General features: G+C 41.5%; 1 long non-coding RNA gene across 1 annotated transcript; it reads right to left on the bottom strand.

The window, feature by feature from the left end:
• Positions 1-10,457: 10,457 nt before the first annotated feature.
• On the bottom strand, positions 10,458-13,065 carry LOC146551492 (uncharacterized). Its single transcript, XR_014890033.1, has 4 exons — positions 12,786-13,065; positions 12,257-12,409; positions 11,806-11,895; positions 10,458-11,232 (listed from the first exon to the last, which is right to left on the bottom strand). It is a non-coding gene; the product is annotated as an uncharacterized LOC146551492 (long non-coding RNA).
• Between the last annotated feature and the right edge of the window lie 4,472 nt (positions 13,066-17,537).

Here is a 17,537-nt window from a genome sequence, read left to right as displayed (position 1 = left end):
ATCGGCTCTCGAAGTCTCGTCCTTGGTCAGAATGTATCCTGGCAGGCAATCCATAGTGCACAAAATATTTGTCCACCAACACTTTGGCAACCGTGGTGGCTTTTTGGTTTTTGGTGGGGAAAGCCTGTGCGTACCGGGTAAAATGGTCAGTTACCACTAAGACATTACCTATCCCCTTGGAGTCTGGCTCCATAGACAGAAAATCCATGCAAACCAAGTCCATGGGACCCTTGCTGCTCATCTGGTGCAAAAAGGCTGCTCTCTTGTAGGGTGTTTTATGGGTGACACATACCCCACAGTTTTTGACATACTGCTCCACGTCATTTGCCATTTTTGGCCAATAAAACCGATCTCTCAGAAGGTCAGTGGCTCTTTCTATTCCTAAATGTCCCATGTCATCATGAGTAGACCGCAATACCTGTTCTCTGTATTGAGAAGGTAACACAAGCTGGTACAGCTCATCCCCGGACTGCTTTCGGGTTGTCCTGTAAAGTAACCCATCTCTCATGACAAGTTTGCTGGCCTCCCGCCTCATTAACACAAACTCTGGGTCAGAATGGATACCTTTTGGCCAAGTACCAGTGTTCAGCGCATCGATCACTCTGCCTAGGGCATGGTCTGTTCTTTGAGCTTGTCGCAACTCTGGCCTTGACACCCGCCCTACTGCTGACAGACTTAACTGAGTAGCATACACAGCTGGAACACACTCGGGAGGTGCCCCCAACTGATCGATGTATCTCGCATTGGTCTCAGTTGCATCATCCAGGCATATTTTCTTACAAATAGACTTTACGCCACTTTGAGAGACCTGATCCCATTCTGTCTCTTTCAAGTCATCAACCATGTTTCTTGATAACAAATCAGCATCTATATTAGTCTTGCCAGACCGATACTGAAGATTAAAGTCATAACTAGCTAGAGCCGCGAGCCATCGGTGCCCTGTTGCATTTAGCTTTGCAGTGGTAAGGACATACGTCAGCGGATTGTTATCAGTGCGCACAGTAAACTTTGCGCCATACAAATAGTCATGGAATTTGTCCACGACGGCCCATTTCAAAGCCAGGAACTCTAACTGGTGCACTGGATACCGCTGTTCGGGGCAGCTCAATTTCCGGCTGGCAAAAGCCACGGGCCGCAGCCCCTGGGGGTGCTCTTGGTACAACACGGCCCCAAGACCTTTCAGACTGGCATCCACATGAAGGGTGTATGGCTTGTTTACATCGGCAAAGGCTAGCACAGGGGCAGTGGTCAGACACTGAATGATGTGGTGAAAAGCATCAACACACGACTGATCCCATCTACTCCCAAAGGGCTCTGATTCCTTCAAGTAGGTCTTTCCTTGTCCTGCCTGGCCTTTCTTACTGCGCTGCGTAGGGGCATAGCCTTTAGTGAGTTCAGTGAGTGGCCTTACAATGGAAGCATAGTTAGCTATGAAACGGCGATAGTAGCCGCAGAACCCCAGGAAAGATCGCAGGGATTTCAAATCTGTGGGCACCGGCCATTTAGTAACTGCTTCTACTTTACTCGGATCGGGGGCAACACCCTCTGCAGACACAATGTGTCCCACATACTTCACTTTCGGCTGACAGAACTGGCACTTATCCAATGAGAGTTTTAATCCCACTTCTTCCAGTCTTTCTAGCACCTTCAAAAGTCGCTCCTCATGTTCCTCCAGCGACCTGCCAAAGACTATTAAGTCATCGAGGTACACTAGTACCTGCAGGAGGTTCATGTCCCCTACTGCCTTCTCCATCAATCTCTGGAAAGTGGCGGGTGCCCCTGTGATACCTTGGGGCATTCTCTCAAACTGATAGAAACCCAACGGACAAATGAACGCGGTCTTTTCTTTGTCCTCCTCCGCCATGGGTATCTGGTAATAGCCACTGCGAAGGTCCAGGACAGAGAACCACTTACTCCCTGACAAACAATCAAGTGCATCGTCGATGCGGGGAGTGGTGTACTGATCAGGAATGGTTCGGCGGTTTAGTGTTCGATAGTCAATGCACATCCTGATGCTGCCATTTTTCTTTCTGGCAATGACAATGGGAGAGGCATAAGGACTGCGAGATTCCTTGATAATGCCAGCTTGCAATAGGTCTTGTATGTGTCTACGGACATCGTCAATGTCAGCTGGTGCAAGACGCCGTGACCGTTCGCGGAATGGTCTGGAGTCTGACATCCGAATGTGATGCTCTACCCCCTTTGCCAGACCAACATCCCACTCACTGAGGGAAAACACATTAGCCCTCTTGGACAACTTCTGTCGGAGCCGCTCTTTCCATTCATTTGGCAAAGGTGAGTCGCCAAAATTTATGAGAAGGGGATCTAGCTCTCTATGATCTTTCCCCTTTTTTGAACAGACTTCAACTGCTGCAGTTACAGTATCAACCGTACACAACTGACCCATAACGGTCCCTTCTGGGAGAACGATATCCCGGGAAGACTGATTCTGCACTGCCACAACAAAATGGTCTACCTCCAACGCAGAGCTAGGCAACACCATGGGCTGCAGCAGCACGCCAGCTGGCAACGGAATGGTTGGGGATGCTTCCACCATTAATATGCCTTTGCTGAGTGGTTCTTCTAGCTCCACCCGGCATATAGCATGACAGCTTTGACCGGCCGGGAGTGACAGGGAGCTGGGCCCAACCCACTTCACCCAGCCTACTCCACCCTCATCCTCTACAGGGATCTCCACAGGGGCTGGTGGGGTTAAAACTCCAACTGTTTGGCTTACAGTCTGCACGCTACTCACGCCTACGGTGTCCTGGCACAAGGTGGCCAATCTCTGGAAAAGGGAGGCATTGGTGCCTATGATCATGGGGGTCTGGTCCGGACCTCTGGAGTTGGGACAGACCAAAGCTAAGACCGAAATGGTCTCGTGACCTCCTTTGACTTGCTCAGGAAATTCCACATCCACAATGACATAGCCGAGATAAGGGTAACTAGAATCACTCAAACCCCAGATGGCCAGACCTGAAACTGGGTAAATTGGGACACCTGACAAGTGCTCCTTATACCAGCTCTCAAAAATGATGGTTACTCTTGACCCACTGTCTAACAAAGCATTGCATGGTTCACCATTCACTCTGACTTGCTTTACATTAGATGGACCTATCAAACCTTTAGGGATCCCTCTGTCCTCTAGCATGACTACTTCACTCTTCTTAACTGAACACACAGTATCACCTGCATCAGGGGGTTTGGGATATGATTCCCGTCGTTTGGGCTTTTTCCGTGACTGAATGAACCTCTGGATAACCTTGGCCTGGTTTGCGGCATTTCCACACTTACTAGCAAAATGCCCATTTTCTCCGCAGCGGTAACAAAAGTTGCTTTCTTTATCACTGGTGCTACCTGTCCGTGCAGAGTTCAGATCAGACCTGGACGGCTCCACTCTCAAAACTGGAGAGGACACAACAGACCTTTGCTCTCTGGCGTCCAGCTTCTGCTGCAACCTTTTAACCCGTTTTCTCAGTGCAACCACTTCGCCATCTGCTGAACCCTCTACACCGTCAGTCTTGCTTGTTGGAAGAGGCTCTGCAACTTCTCTTGGTGCGGGGCATGACTGGTTTACCACGGATGAGACCATAGACTTCAGTTCTCGAATCTCAGTTTTCAGATTCTGAATTTCAATCTGTCTGTTATCCTGTTCTGATTGTGCTTGGACTTTGTGTGCTACCAGATGCAATTTAGCCCGGGAGGCTTCATACTCCTCCTCACTTCTGATCTCACTTAAGAGCTCTACAAAACTGGGTGGGGTTTCTTTCCTGTCTCTCAGCTTGAGTTGCACTAACATCATGTCGGAGTACACGGCACCCCTAAGGAGCTGTTCTACTCGGGCCCTATCAACACGGTGGGCTTCAATTCCACCACAACTCACTACCCTGCTCAGCGACTGCTCTAATCGCCTCAGAAAGTCGGATAGTTTTTCCTGCGGTTGCTGTTGTAGTAACCGAAAAGCAAAGTACAAATCCTCACCCGTCTCAGCACTGCCAAAAGCTTTTGTAACAGCTTCTAGACATTGTTCTGGGCTAATATCAGGATCAGCTGTCCTCACAGCTTTCACCACCGCTAGTGCTGGACCTTTAAGACTCTCAATGATTCTGCGCCTCTTTTCTTTAGCAGAACTGTCACTCTCTTCCACCATTAGGTGTGCTTGTTCAAGCCACTGTTCGAATGTCTCTTCTCCAACCGGTGTTGGTATTGTGCCTGAGAACATTCTGAGTCTACGATAACTACTGCCTTCACTGGAGGGTCTCTCCATCTTTGCCAACAAATCGCCCACAGCACGGATTATCGACTCTGCAGAGTTACCATTCTCCTGTGCCTCTGCCCCGCGTTTCGATTTACTCTGGGAAAAATCCTCACGAGGCGAAGCTTCAGCTGTCACTATGATGGGCCACGGCTCACTAGCCCCCGTAGGGTACACTTCAGGTGGGATTCTTGTGGCATCTACTTTCTCTTTGGTTTCACACAGGACAGTTAGCCTATCAAGCGCTTTGTTGTATCTCCGGCCTCTGACCCGCACTCGACCCAAAGCTTTAACACTCTCCAGAGTGTGCTCTATTTGGTCTATCTCCACTCCTTCGGGAGTAAGCACCATCAGTGTGTGAGCCTCATCTAAGGTCTCTCCACGACTCCATTCCTGAAGCTCCTCGAACAACTCAGAGTGCATAGCTTGAACATCCATGACCAAACAATATCAAAGTTACTGCTTTTATCTCAAAATACACGTGCTTGGGAACTTCAGACTGAAACAACAAAAGATCCCAGCGGTGCCTCCATTTTATGTAGCGCCCCTGGCTGTGTACTCCACTATAGCCGGGTACGCCCTGAGTTCTAGTTATCTTAAACTTACTTAGTTGCCCTCAGTGCAAGTTCCCCTGATTTACACACGTATAACACACAGATACACTTTCACCTTACTTTGAACTATAGATAAGAAACAGTACTAGACACAAAATCTTATGTTTAAACCAAGCAGGTTTACTGAATGAATTGGTAAACACCCAATAAATCAATAAAGTAAAAAGTCTCTTGCAATGACAAAATATAACAATAATAACAGTTACACAGTTCTTTACTGTAATGGGCCCCACACACACACACACTCTCACACCACCCAGTTTCCCAAGTCCCCTCGGTGCAGGCCTGGATCGATGCTAGGGTGCGTAGGAACCAACGGTCCTAAAAGAAAACAAAATGGTGCTCCTACCTGGAAGCCTTAGTCTTTTGTCCACAATACCCTCACGGCACACCGAGAGGTCCGTCCCTTAGGTCGCCGAGCTGCACGCTTACTCCTTTTAAGCAGCAAACCTGATCAGCCCGCCTTGGCAGTCAGTAGCCTCCCACTCCGTGCAGGTCAGGTGACGTCCAGCGAAGTCCACCTTTATGGCTAACTCCGATTAGCCAAGTTAGCACGCCGCTAACTAGGGATATTTCGAGGCAACAGTGCAAACCAGTCCGGGCTGCACCACCTCACAGTCACGCTCTGTTACTCAGCCGTGGGCGTGGGATGATTTATCCTCACTGTCCATTGGAAAAAAGTCTCTGTAGACGCTAGCCGCATCTCGAGCACGCTTTTCTCTCTCCTCTCCTGGCTGCCTTCGCTCTCCCCGCTCTCTCCTTCCGCTCGCTCCCTTTCAAAGTAAAAGCACCTCAACACACTTTCTTATTACTACTACAACACAGTAAAATGAACAAGAGAACTATTCAGATATATCCAACTGGAAATAAAACTTAGCCCCATAAAATATACCTGGGCTACACAGTTATATTCACATATATCATCGTGATGTTGTTTATTGTATTGCTCTCGTTTTCTTCTGCTTGTTTTCTTTTTTTCTTTCTCAACAGGTGATCCAGGTGATTGATATATGTATTTTTTTTGTCTGCTTATTTAGTTGTTTTTTTGTTTTTTTGCCCTTTATCCCCGTCCCTCTTCTCCGCTGTTTTTTTTTTTTTTTTGTTTTTTTTTTTTTTTTTTCCCCCCTCTTCCTTTCTCCCTTTTCTTTTCCTCATTCAAGTCTGTCCCGTATCTAGCAAGTGAAAATAAAAAATAAATAAAATAAACAATAAAAGGTATATCAAATAGACCATTACGGCAAGGCTGGGATGGTCGATTTGGTAAAGTAAATCTGTTGGGCATCTTTCTTCGCCTTTAGACAACAATTCTGACGGCAAAAGAACCAAACGGGACAGGCAAAAAAAAAAAAGACTTTTCGAAGTATCATATTTAGAGACAGAATAATGACACACACAGACATACACGCTACCAAAAACATAACCTCCTCAGTGGAGGTAATAATTATCATTCTTATTATTGCTTGGCACTTGTTGTGCACTTGTTTGTCCATTAGGAAAAAGTATCAGTGATGAAATGCCTGCAACACATGCACTTTATATAATCAATCAAAGGAGTTTCTGACATCACCCGCTGTTTTTGAATAACAAATTTTGGAGCCTCAACATTGACATTTTGGCTGCTGACATTTTGCAATTAGTTTTTTTTTTTTTTGTTTGTTTGTTTTTTTGTGATGGGTTGTTGGAAATATATCACTGTGAATATTATAATGACTCTGAGAGGTCAAGCAGACTGCAACTGAAGAAAACACCAGCAAATAGAAAAGCGTTGCAAAAGCACACAAAACACAGCTGAAAATGCAGGGGGTTTTTTTGTTTTATGCTTGTTACGGCCTCTGGCCTCAGGTGGCCCCGCCTTGCTCTGGGGAAATCAAAGTGTTCCAGGACTCACGTGTGATTGCTTGGTCAGGGACCTATGCCCGCCCAACTTCATGCAGATCAGAGTGTGCCAGTCCACACACACCATTGGCTGCTGCAGGAGCCTTGAACACAACGGACCAATGACGCGCCTGCCTGCATTTACTGGGAAGCATAAAAGGCTGAGGAGTCGTCATTCATGGGGGACTTGTTGATGCGAACAGACTGTGAAGACCAGGGGTGTCCAAACTTTTTTTCACTGAGGACCACATACATAAAAATATAGGAGGGGCTGGGCCACTTACTAGAAATTAGGTATATAACCTTAACTTTAGTGTATTAAAGTTAGAAAAATCACTTAAAAGTGGTCAAATATGTTATATTGTTGAATATAATTAAAGACAAAATGCCTTCATCACAGCTTTCCATAAATGGATCTTTATTGATTTATTCAGAAAAAGCTTTGGTAGCTCATTCTCAGAACAGCAGCCTCAGATTTCTTCTTCGACAGAAGATTTACAGCACAGAGAAAAAACAATAAAGGGGAAAATGGGACGGGTACATTTCGAGTTTGTTATTTAAGTTATTAGGCTTAGCAAAGCATCTATTAACGTTCGTTTGAAACTGTTATCAACATTAACAGACTGAACTGGACTTAATAACAGGAGTGCATATAATTTTAGTAAATTATTCTGGTGAGTATCAGCTGCGCTGGGTATGTAAATCGGGTCATCCAGCTGCGGTGCTGATTACCACTCGGGCCAAAAATCCGGACAAATGTCACTTGATCAAGGAGCAGATCTGCATCAGATGAGATCAGCTGACTTTGCGTGTGCTGTGCACAGCGGTGTGTACTCTGTGTGTTAACAAGAAAAACGCATATAAGAAAGTGGTGCGCAAAAGCGCGGTAGTGAGAGAATTGATGCGCATTATTAATATTTGAAGCATGTGTACCTGCACATTAACACATGGGTACTGTGGAATATATTTTTTACTCACCTAAAACGCTCGTGTTCTCGTCCACTCCCCGCAAAAAAATTAGCAGCTGTGCGGTGTCTGTGGCATCCGTGCTCTCATCGCATGCGATGGAGTAAAAATCAAAAGCACAGCTTTATCAGACAGTTGCAGTTTAATGTTGGCTGACGAGTTTTCAATGCGTCGCACAACTGTTTTTCTGGACATGCTGACGTTGTTGAAGTCCTGCACCTTTTCCGGGCACATTATTTCGGTGACTTTTAACGAGGTGGTGTTTTATGAGGTCTCCATCTGAAAAAAGGCTTGCCATGTCTTGCGATGAGTTGGGCGACCTCACAGCTGGCTATTGTAGCCTTTTCCTGGACCTTTTGAGCATGAAAAAAATACTGTTGCTCACCCCGCAGGAGAGCTAGCCTTTGCTTTAATTTCTGCTCTCGCTCAGCACCAGTGTAGGATGCATAGGCCTGATGTTTGGTTTCATAATGACGTTGTACATTATATTCTTTCATAACTGCCGCAGTTTCAGTGCAGATCAAACAGATACACTTCTCCTTGAATTCTTGTGTCTGAAATTTTCTGCACTCACTTTCTACCTTTCGCTTCTTTGGTTCTGCCATGTTTAGTAACTTGGGGGTAAATTTCTTCTGTGATTGTCCTTTTTGGTGGAGCAACTGCCTTGATCAACAGCAGCTCCCCTGCTGTTAAAACTAAGAAGTGCAATACACTCAAGCAAAAGTTGAAGTGCGGGCCATATTCTATTCTATTTATAAAATTACTTGCGGGCCAATTAAAGATGGGCCGGAGTTTGGACACCCCTGGTGTAGACTGTCCCTCCTGCCTTTGCACTGCTGCCTTTGAGCCTTTGTTTTTGAGTAGCTGCCTGTGAGATGTTTAGATGATTAGTGTTCTACTGGTGTTATTAGTGTTATTTGAATATATGAGTTGTTCATTATGTTTGTTTAAATCACCCTATTGCCTAGTGAATTGTTTCACTAACGGTTTTCAGTTGTGTTAATAAACCTTATGTTTTTCTTTTTATCGAACCCTCCTGTCTCTGGGCTCATTTATGTTACATCCCCTGTCGCCTAGCAGAGCCGGGTCGTAACAACGCTTTTGCTCTTTTTGTTTTTCTACTGATAGTGTTTTCTTAAGTTGCAGTCCACTTGATCTCTCAGGGCCACCACAGAATATAATTAGAAGTCAAGTTGGAGTTCTAAGTCATTAACTAACTATCAAGATTGGTTCAGAATGTAATCAAGCATAAATAGCGTGCACAGACATACACATTGCCAAAAGCTGAGCTGTTGGGAAGACAGACTACCCATAGTAATTTCGATATCAGAGGTTTATTGATTTGGGAAAGGGCAAATCCTATTTCAGTTTTCTGAAAGTGGAGTAGCTAGCCTTTGACATGAAATTTTAAATTGAATTTGTTTATGACCAGAACATCAGCCTCCCAGTTAAACAATGTCCTGGGACTGTCCAGGACGTATATCAGGGACAATGGGAATGTCCTTCATATACTTCTCTGACATTGTATGGAATGCTGGAACAATATGTGAAAAAGGGGATCAACTTGACCCAAGGAGACCTTACTATCAAAAGAACAATACATCAAGCTTTGTTTTTTCAAGAGGAGAAAAGCACCTTAATTACAGGTTCTGAATTTGAGCAATTACAGGAATCTCAAATCAGCAAAAGCAACATAAAGGGAACGAGCCCAGGGTGCTCACTTCTCCGAAAAGGAAAATAAGGCTGGATGATGGGTAAAGACCCCATACTAAAGTCAGGTGATGAGCAGCAATAACATAGGGATGCTGATAAAGAGCCAGCTATCAGGTTCAGCATGTTCATGTTCAGCATTTATGGACCTGCTTGAAGATCGAGGAAGATTTGCACCGAACAAACTTATGGAGTCCATCAAGTACTTAATCAGAAGTACAAATGCTAACACATAACAACTCTAAACTATTTTCATCTGAATTTTTGGTGCATATACACTGAAAAAAATATGTTGTTGGATTTACTTAATTCAATGGTGGACATTTGTTGCACACAGATGTTTTGCTTTGGCAGCAACTTAAACAATTGAGTTAAATTAACACAATTTATTCATGTTCAATAAACCTGTGCAATTTGTGTTGATAAAATGTGACTTAAACATGTTTTGATGAAGTAATTTGAGCTCTTGAAATATTTTAATCCTTCACAATTTTCTCACTTTATCCCAACACCATTCAATAACTTTTACCCAATACTACTTGGTCACTTAAATACTACATGTTATCTTCAAATTACATTTTGCTATTATATTCTAGTATCAAATACACAATTTTCAAATGGAGGCCTTATAACAGATTATATTGTCCTCTTCCAAGATGGTTGCTGGCATCCACCAGTAACCTTTCAAAACAAAATGTCTAATTTCACTGCATTGACAGTAGGTAAAGAATTAAACTGACATTACTCCACTACTGAATCTACATAAATCAACAGTTAAATAATGTCAGTTCTTCCGTGTTCTCTGGAATCAATCACAGCAAAGAAATTAGACTCTTTCTTTTGAAAAATGTTGGGAAAGAACAAATCAAAACATTCTATTTAAGGCCTCTGACGTCAAGATTCAGTTAAACAACAATTATAACTAAACAATTTGAGGTAATGTTAGTTTCCATTAACATTAAATTAGGTTACTGAATTGGCAAACACCTTCCTATTAACACTACCCATTTTACCCCAATAACTAAAGAAATTAGCACTTGCAGGTCAAAACCTTTATTCAAGAGATGCAAAAATAACATTGATACAGTGACTGTCAAAAATTACAGCACTGATCATACTGTGACATCTTGGTTCAAAACAGCACACTTAGAAATATTCAAAGTTCCTTACTTCAACTGAATGAAACTGAAAATACCATTTCACACGACCCATATGGGATATTTAGACTGCATAACTGTTCATGCTACATCTCTTCACTAGTAAAAGAAAGAAAAAATACAAAGAGAAATTTAAAAATGCTGCCAAACAGAGAACTTGTACAGAGCAAAAGGAAAAACAAACAACAACAACAAAAAAACGGCTCGTCCTCATGGCAGTTGCAGTGTATATAAAAATGAACCCTGCGATCTGTTCCTGGAATTGAGCTTCAAAAATGCAGCAGAACAAGTGTGAGATTTAAATGTCTTCTCACCTAGAGCTGGTCACCTCACATGCATAACAGTGAGCTTTCGTTGCAGGAGCAGTTTTGTCTTAGTTGTGAACTTTTCTTGAGAGCTGAGTTGCTTCCAACTCCATTACCACCCTTTGAATCACCTCAAAAGTGTAGCAGAGTTGTGATGGGTAACTCATATTGAAGGAATAAAAAAGGTCCAAACAGCATGGCTACTGCAAAGGTCACGTTATCCAGATCTTGAAGAACTACTATACCCTCGATGATGATGCCAACATCAGAAAAGTCATTGCCTGGTGCATCCTCTGGAGACAGATGTTCATTGTGGTTTTCTCAATCTGTGCAGTGGCCTCAGTCAAGTCCTGGTTAAACACAAAACATTTTTTTAAGATTCCTTTTTAAACTCATCTCTTTTGAATCTACCAGTTCTAATGTTAGAGTAATTTAAACCAATGCAAGCAACATAGTAAATAGCTATAGCCAAAGAGTGGCCTGCCATGCTGCCATTCATGGTCTAACAGAGTTTCTAAGAGAGGGTGAAAAACACAATTTTACATTAGTTTTTGTTAGAAAGACACCGGCCCATCAGAAATCCAGGTTTTGTCACTCAGAAGATGTTAGAATTTAGACTTTCAGCCCCACAATTTGGTTAGCTGTTGGTCTTTTTTTTTTTTCAAACAAAAGCTAATGTAAATATTGGTGGGATTTTCCTTTGTTCACTAGAATGACAAATTTAACGTTTTTTCACACTGATGTGACCCCTAATACAGGGGTGGGGCCTCAAGGGCCGGTGGCCGAGTTCACTACCAGGCCTCATGTGAACTTCAAATTATTAAAGAGGACTACTGGTCCTAACCAGTCCAATGAGGATCAAGTGGATAACTGAATGCATTTTTAAATGTTGCAAAGCCACAATCTACTCATAAAACACTCACCATGAACTCCTGCACCAAGATGTTGCAATTGTCTTTCACACAGATGCGGAGCACTTTGATGAGGGACTCCCTTCGAGCATTAATGTCATCCTAAAGTATTATAACAAAGAAAACAGAGATTTGTGAACTTTTCAGTAGCACAGAAGAAAATGATCCCAGACAAAAACTTAAACCAGTCAACATGCAACACCAGCATCTACAAAGCAATATCAAAAGTTCCTGTTTGACATCAACTTTATGGATATATAGTTTCCAGAACATTTATTTTTTTAAAAAGATCAATTTTTCTCAGTGGGCCAGTAAATGCATGACGAAAATTATGGCATCCTTTCGGTGGAATCAGTACTCACAGGTAATAGTTGACTGTTTCAATGGATGCAGCATAAAAATCTTTTACTGACCTAATGCAATACATATACACTTTGTAGTTAAAGAATTTTAAAGTTCTTACTGTCATCATGGCAGCTACATCCTTTAGCTTTGTGCCCTGTTCCCCCGATCACTTTGCAAACACTTTCAGCAGACTGTCAGAGAGAAACTCAGCTCCGTCAGAAACCTTGACTGTAAAGGCATGGTTGGGATGCACTGGAATGCTGCATTTCATCTGAAATGACATAAAATTATTTTGAAATAACAGCAGGCACTGTGCTTGGTTAATAATCAGTAATGTTTTGTTGAATAAAAACTGTGTTTCCAGATCTTATGGGATTAAAAAAATCCAAAGATGTTTATTTCTGATTTGCAACCCAAGAACCCACAAGTTACAACCTCATTTTAGTTCAAGTGTGCATTAATGTGAGTCCAGTAATCACCTTTCTGACAATACATACAGGTATAAGTTAAACCTATGGCAGATTTTGGATTTCTCAGTTGTATTAATAGGGTGGTCTATTTGAGTATGCATGCACCTAATAATTATAAAAAACCTATTATAATTAAGTTACAGAAACCTTAAGCGAAAATAGAATATACTTTCTTACCATAACACCTTGAACCCACAATCCATCAGCTGACTCCTGGTGAAATGCAGAATAGATGTGGTCTCTCAATGTGCATCAACAAAAACAAAAACAAAAACAAAAGGACAGCAGGTGAGGGCAGGAGGGGTAGGGATGTAAGCTAGCATAATACCGCTGATGATATTAGCTAAAGCTGTTCAATGTCCAAAATCTCACTAACACCACGGTGCAGTAAATACACAATGTAACTGAAGAGTCAGTTGACAAATCTATTCACACAGAAAACCAAATTATGTTATGAGTGCCTCACAATTAGGTTTAATGTGATATTATGGCTCTTGTGCCAAAAACAAATTCAAATGAAAAAGCGCCAATTCTTTGACAACAGATAAAACAGCAAATAAGCTAACGGCTGTTTTTTAGCATGTTACATGGCGGCACTTTAGACGTTTAACTACATTTGGCTGAAATATGGTAAACATTAATTCAAAAAATCAAGACATACCAAAAAATGTAGAGTTGGCTTGACTTGACTGAGATGGATGCATTTTTTAAACCACGATCCAAAGCCCGCGAGATGAAATCACGCGTGGTTTCACGAGATTTAACGTTGCTATCTTATTGACTTACTTCACCTGAACATGATATGAACAATTTAATACACCCTTTCTGCATATCATGTAGTTTTTACACTATATAGTTACATTTATCTTTAAAACATGAGGCAATTGTGTTAAATACATGCAAGATGCTTACATAAATCCAAGAGATGGCCAGTCCCTTTTTTTCAGTGTACGATTAAAAAAAAAATACCAACCCAAGTAAAACAACATCATTATTTAATTATAAAGCAAATCCTGTAGAAGTGAAAACAAATGTGTGCGTGTGCATGCGTGCATGCGTGCATGCGTGCATGCGTGCGTGTATCTCTGTTACCAGCCACAACTAATTTGTTTAAAAGCAAAAAAGCAAATGTTGCTAATTCCTCATGGTTCTCCATTACCTCAGATATGTCTCCTGAGACAAGCAACAATGATGGACGGATGGCAAGTGTGTGTGTGTGTGTGTGTGTGTGTGTAGTGGTGATGGATTATGGGAAACCCTCTGGATGGTATCAAACCAAAGACTCAACAACAGCTCAACACCTCAACAGTCCAAACAGCACAAACCCTGAGCTATGATTTGCTGTGAGCATGTGTAGAGGCTTTCAGTTAGTTTGTCTTAGCTTTCATGCCCAGACAAGTGCCTCCTAACTACGTTCTGTTTTAGGCAACACCCCAAGTCAAAATCAATGGCTTTGTTTTCTTTGCTTTAGTTCTGAGTAGGACTTTGATACCAAAGCGATTAACCATGACCATATTTTTTTTTACCAGTAAATATATAATCAATCTAAGATGCAGCTGGTTCTGAAAACTGCTATTATTTTTCATTTACTTTTATTTATTTATTTTTTTACTTTCCAGTAATTGACTGTACTCTAATGCACACTATGATCTCCGGGCCCTCATGCAGCAAAAACAGGCATGAATCTGTCACTGCATGGAAATCTCTGCATGGGCTCAGTAACAGTTCCAGAAATCAGAAGATTTTCTTTAGTAAAAAAATCACATGACTTTAAGCCTGTTTTCATTTACATTTGACCTGTTGCTGCAGAAATAAAGGAAACTGTTACCAGTCTGGCAACACCGCTAACGGCATTATTTGTTTAATTATTCCATCATTCAACTGAAATATGGTGACCAAGGAATAAACATTCTGCTACTTTCTTTTAGATTAAATAAAGTAGTAGGTCAATGAAGAGCTGGCAAGATTGCCAGAAAGAACAGAAGACTTTAACTTAACTGTGCCTGACGGTTAAGTGTTTTTTTGTTTTCATGTCTCCTTGAATGGTTGTTGGTAAAGCCACAGTGTGAACAGGAGGGTCAAGTCATCCAATAAAATCTTTTTTTTAAACCGTGTGTGTGTGTGTGTGTGTGTGTGTGTGTTCATGTGTGCTAGGGGGTTCAGCTAATTGCACTGTGTTGATTGACGTGTTGGGACTGGAGGAAAGATGAGAGCAATCTGCAGTATTCGCTTTCAGACTAGATGTGTGTTTGCTGACCCTGGAACTTTAGCAGTGAGTGCGTGTGTTGGAACTCTGTGTCCTCTCATGAATTCATCATAAATCCTGCAAGAGGGAATGTTTCTTTTAGAATGCCACTGAACCTTCCAAGTTTACCTAGAATAAGACATCAGAGTTTAGTCTACAGCGCTGGCTGTGATTATACTCTGGAGGTAATTATTTGAATTGGGAAGAGTAGATTTGTTTGGACTAAACTAGAAATAGAACAAAAGAAAAAACAGATTGGCGATTTACTGAGATCAAATAGGGCCCATGTTTTTACATCGTGCTGAACGGGCCAAATGTCCTCAAGAAACAGACGAGATGAGTAGAATTCTGGAATTAAGATGGTTGCTGCTCTGAAAAAGGGCTAGATTAGAAAGAGATTCTGCAGCAACAAGGGGATCCAAATGCTTTGTTTAGACGCCTGTATGCTTATACCACAAGGCCTTTCATGCTGTGTCAGCCGGGATCGGCTACCAACTTCCCACAACCCTAAGTTAGACAAGCTGATAAGATCGTAAAATGGCATGGATACTTTCAAGGGTACCAGAACATTATCTATCAATCACACACGTATAAAACTCCAAATTATCATCAGTGCTGTTTACGTACAGCAAGTCATTACTGTGACTAAAAACATCAAAACAGTGATAAAAATGTAGCTACTACCAGCTAGCTTGATACCGGGGAAAAAATCAAGTATTTTTAGATTGGTTTCACGATTTGGCTTATAAATAACACATTGATTTTAGCAGTATCTTGATTATGATAATGTACAAAATGTTAAATACATAAACTGTCCCCCCAAAAAGATCCCATTTATGCATTTTATTTCTTGTATATCTTCATGATGCTGTTGTTGATGCTGTCTTCATAAGCTAGTTTCACAAGGTGAACCCTCAGCAGATATCTTTATGGAGGAAAATTTATAACACTCTCACTTTATAGACACTTATTTGAAGCTACATATTTATAATAATAAGAAAATGAAAAAAGCCTCCCACAAAAAGCTGGGAGCAACAAACTTGAAAATTTGAGCTCCAGTTTTTAAAACCCAAATTCTGTTCTTTGTCAGTTAGTCTCATAAGACCTGTCATAGTCTCTGCCTTCAAACGTATCTCACCTGAATCGTGTTGTCAACATCAAAAATAAAGCCTACTATTCAAACTTTGTATGACATGTGGGTACAGAGACAATTTAACAAGTCTCACTTTCAGCTTGTCAGATACAAGCAGTTGGGCAAGGAGCATCTTTTGTGTATACTTTGCTGCCCTGTTTAAAGGTGCAGGGTTAACACTGTGAAAGGGTCTATTTTAACCACGTAGGTGTAAACCTGGTCATTTTGGTGCAATAACCAAACCAAACAGCAAGTGAAAAAGTAAACAAATTAAGACACAAAGAAATTAAGAAAAGTGAGTATAACAAACACCCACAAAGGGACACATGAGATTGCAGTCTCATGCTTAACAGTCCAGTGATCACATGGCCTTGGCTGGGTAGCTGGCTAGCAAGGTAATTCACAGAGATTTTAAATAGGATGTTAATTCTGGCTCATTACAAGCAGGCTTTTAACAAAATATACTTACTGGAGAAATTGAAAAGCCAACTCCTTAAAGTGTGTATCAAACAATGAAAGACCTCATAGCTGCACTAATGATACATAATTTTATATATATGAGTATTCATTCCCCAGACTGTTGTAATAAACAGTGAATTTAGCATTACCACCTTAAACCATATTATTTCCATTCATTGTATATTAAAGATCTTTGTATTGTGTTAGATTTTTTCTTTATTAGTGTCGTTCTTTCTAGTATTTTCTTTTCAGCTTTATCTATTTTCTATCTGTAGCTATAACACAGTAATCTCTTGGTGGGAAAACCGTAATTCTTCTTTTCTTATCTTATGACTGTTGAAAATATTCCAGGCTGGTTCTCCGACACTGTATGAACAGTTTAACTAGAATATATTAGTTCACTTATTTCCAAAAATTTGTACCATTTGAAAAAGTTCAACAATTCTGCTTTTCTGGAATTAGCCAAATGAAGAGCATTCCTAACAAAATGAGCATGTTTAAGTGTTTTAGTTTGAGCTAGAAAGTATTTAAAAGAAACACTGCTCTCTCAGAATGATGATAATAGGTTCAGTGAATCTCTAATGGATGAGGGCCAAACCTCCTCTATATTTACACCACCGCTTCTCAGAGTAAATTTTACTTCGCTCTGCATGTGCCACGGAAACATCAACATGTCTGTTCAGACGCAAAAAGACAACAACAAAAAAAAGTTCTTCTGAGGCTTATGGCCAAGTCTGTTCTTCACCTTCCCTCTCTCGGATGGTGAGGTATCTTTAGCAACTGCACTCGTTTCTTCTTCAGAGGTACAGTAGGTTTCAATGAGATGGATCGGAGTCTGAGAAGCTGGCAGAGGTAATCAGTTAAACACCCACCAGGCTTTACCTCTGAAGAATAAAAATGATAAAAAGCCCTGCAGCCACCTGTAGATGGCTGAGGCCCCATGCTGTGTCCCTCACTGACACTGTGGTGATTTTGTATAGATTATCAGCACAAAAGGGAGGGGAGGAGAAGAAATAATGAAAGGAGTAAAGATATAACATGAAGACGAAGAGAGGAAAAGTAGAAAAATAGCAAGATCAGTCTAGTATGGAAG

The sequence above is a fragment of the Mchenga conophoros genome, linkage group LG19 (assembly GCF_057382185.1).
Source record: "Mchenga conophoros isolate Kocher_MC1m ecotype Shallow Benthic linkage group LG19, M_conophoros_male_GT1.1, whole genome shotgun sequence".
In the NCBI taxonomy this organism is placed as follows: Eukaryota; Metazoa; Chordata; class Actinopteri; order Cichliformes; family Cichlidae; genus Mchenga; species Mchenga conophoros.
This window is presented reverse-complemented; position numbering and strand designations above follow the sequence as displayed.